Consider the following 4,050-nt stretch of genomic DNA (forward strand, 5'->3'; position numbering starts at 1 on the left):
AACAATTACATACACTGACACCAAGTCACAAAGACACACACTGACACCCCGTAACAAAGACATACACTGACACAAAGTCACAAAGACATACACTGATACCCAGTAACACAGACACACACTTACAACAATTATCACAGACATACACTGACACCAAGTAACAAAGACAGACACTGATACCCAGTAACACAGACACACACTTACACCAAGTAACAAAGACATACACTGATACCCAGTAACACAGACACACACTGACACCAAGTAACAAAGACATACACTGATACCCAGTAACACAGACACACACTTACACCAAGTAACACAGACATACACTGATATCCAGTAACACAGACACACACTTACACCAAGTAACACAGACATACACTGACACCCAGTCACAAAGACATACACTGATACCCAGTAACACAGACACACACTTAGACCAAGTAACAAATACATGCACTGACACCAAGTCACAAAGATACACACTGACACCCAGTAACAAAGACATACACTGACACAAAGTCACAAAGACAGACACTGATACCCAGTAACACAGACACACACTTACACCAAGTAACAAAGACATACACTGATACCCAGTAACACAGACACACACTGACACCAAGTAACAAAGACATACACTGATACCCAGTATCACATACACACACTTACACCATTAACAAAGACATACAATGACACCAAGTAACAAAGACATACACTGACACCCAGTACCAAAGACATACACTGACAGCAAGTCACAAAGACATACACTGATACCCAGTAACACAGACAGACACTTACACCAAGTAACACAGACATACACTGATACCCAGTAACACAGACACACACTTACACCAAGTAACACAGACATACACTGATACCCAGTAACACAGACACACACTAACACCATGGAACAAAGACACACACTTACACCAAGTAACAAAGACATACCATGACACCAAGTAACAAAGACATACACTGACACCCAGTACCAAAGACATAGACTGACACCAGGTAACAAAGACAGACAATTACACCAAGTAACAAAGACATACACTTACACCAAGTATTTTGACATGCACTGACACCAAGTAACAAAGACATACAATGATACCCAGTAACACAGACATACACTTACACCAAGTAACAAAGACATACACTGACACCAAGTCACAAAGACACACACTGACACCCAGTAGCAAAGACATACACTGACACCAAATAACAAAGGCATACACTTACACCAAGTTACAAAGACACACACTTACACCATGTAACACAGACATACACTGACACCAAGTAACAAAGACATGCAATTACACCAAGTAACAAAGACATAAACTTACACCAAGTATTTTGACATACACTGACACCAAGTAACAAAGACATAAACTGATACCCAGTAACACAGACACACACTTACACCAAGTATCAAAGACATACAATGACACCAAGTAAGAAAGACATACACTGACACCCAGTACCAAAGACATACACTGACACCAAGTCACAAAGACATACACTGATACCCAGTAACACAGACACACACTTACACCAAGTAACACAGACATACACTAATACCCAGTAACACAGACACACACATACACCAAGTAACACAGACATACACTGACACCAAGTAACAAAGACATACACTGATACCCAGTAACACAGACACACACTTACACCAAGGAACAAAGACATACACTGACACCAAGTCACAAAGACACACACTGACACCCAGTAACAAAGACATACACTGACACCAAGTATTTTGACATACACTGACACCAAGTAACAATGACATAGACTGATACCCAGTAACACAGACACACACTTACACCAAGTAACAAAGACATACACTGACACCAAGTGACAAAGAGACACACTGACACCCAGTAACAAAGACTTAAACTGACACAAAGTCACAAAGACATACACTGATACCCAGTAACACAGAAACACACTTACAACAAGTAACACAGACATACACTGACACCAAGTAACAAAGACAGACACTGATACCCAGTAACACAGACACACACTTACACCAAGTAACAAAGACATACACTGATACCCAGTAACACAGACACACACTGACACCAAGTAACAAAGACAGACAATGACACCAAGTAACAAAGACATACACTGACACCCAGTAACACAGACACACACTTACACCAAGGAACAAAGACATACACTGACACCAACTCACAAAGACATACACTGACACCCAGTAACACAGACACACATTTACAACAAGTAACAAAGACAGACACTGACACCAAGTAACAAAGACATACACTGATACCCAGTAACACAGACACACACTTACACCAAGGAACAAAGACACACACTTACACCAACTCACAAAGACACACACTGACACCCAGTAACAAAGACATACACTGACACCAAGTATTTTGACATATACACTGACACCAAGTAACAATGACATAGACTGATACCCAGTAACACAGACACACATTTACACCAAGTAACAAAGACATACACTGACACCAAGTCACAAAGATACACACTGACACCCAGTAACAAAGACATACACTGACACAAAGTCACAAAGACATACACTGATACCCAGTAACACAGACACACACTTACAACAAGTAACACAGACATACACTGACACCAAGTAACAAAGACAGACACTGATACCCAGTAACACAGACACACACTTACAACAAGTAACAAAGACATACACTGATACCCAGTAACACAGACACACACTGACACCAAGTAACAAAGACATACACTGACACCAAGTAACAAAGACATACACTGACAACAAGTAACAAAGACATACACTGATACCCAGTAACACAGACACACACGTACACCATGTAACACAGACATACGCTTCCACCAAGTAACAAAGAAACACACTTGCACCAAGTAAAACAGACATACACAGACACCAGGTAACAAAGACATGCACTGACACCAGGTAACAAAGACAGACAATTACACCAAGTAACAAAGACATACACTTACACCAAGTATTTTGACATGCACTGACACCAAGTAACAAAGACATACAGTGATACCCAGTAACACAGACATACACTTACACCAAGTAACAAAGACATACACTGACACCAAGTCACAAAGACACTCACTGACACCCAGTAGCAAAGACATACACTGACACCAAGTAACACAGACATACACTGATACCCAGTAACACAGACACACACTGATTCTTTTGGGCCTCCTTATCTCGAGAGACAATGGATACGCGCCTGGAGGTGGTCAGTGGTTTGTGAAGCAGCGCCTGGAGTGGCTATAAAGGCCAATTCTGGAGTGACAGGCTCTTCCACAGGTGCTGCAGAGAAATTTGTTTGTTGGGGCTTTTGCACAGTTGGCTCTCCCCTTGCGCCTCTGTCTTTTTTCCTGCCGACTACTAAGTCTCTTCGACTCGCCACAATTTAGCCCTGTCTTTATGGCTGCCCGCCAGCTCTGGCGAATGCTGGCAACTGACTCCCACGACTTGTGATCAATGTCACACGATTTCATGTCGCGTTTGCAGACGTCTTTATAACGGAGACATGGACGGCCGGTGGGTCTGATACCAGTGGCGAGCTCGCTGTACAATGTGTCTTTGGGGATCCTGCCATCTTCCATGCGGCTCACATGGCCAAGCCATCTCAAGCGCCGCTGACTCAGTAGTGTGTATAAGCTGGGGATGTTGGCCGCTTCAAGGACTTCTGTGTTGGAGATATAGTCCTGCCACCTGATGCCAAGTATACTCCGAAGGCAGCGAAGATGGAATGAATTGAGACGTCGCTCTTGGCTGGCATACGTTGTCCAGGCCTCGCTGCCGTAGAGCAAGGTACTGAGGACACTGGCACCAAGTAACAAAGACATACACTGACACCCAGTAACACAGACACACACTTACACCAAGGAACAAAGACATACACTGACACCAACTCACAAAGACACACACTTCCACCAAGTAACAAAGACACACACTTACACTAAGTAACACAGACATACCCTGACACCAAGTAACAAAGACATGCAATTACACCAAGT

Source organism: Heterodontus francisci, unplaced genomic scaffold (genome assembly GCF_036365525.1).
Source record: "Heterodontus francisci isolate sHetFra1 unplaced genomic scaffold, sHetFra1.hap1 HAP1_SCAFFOLD_184, whole genome shotgun sequence".
NCBI lineage: Eukaryota > Metazoa > Chordata > Chondrichthyes > Heterodontiformes > Heterodontidae > Heterodontus > Heterodontus francisci.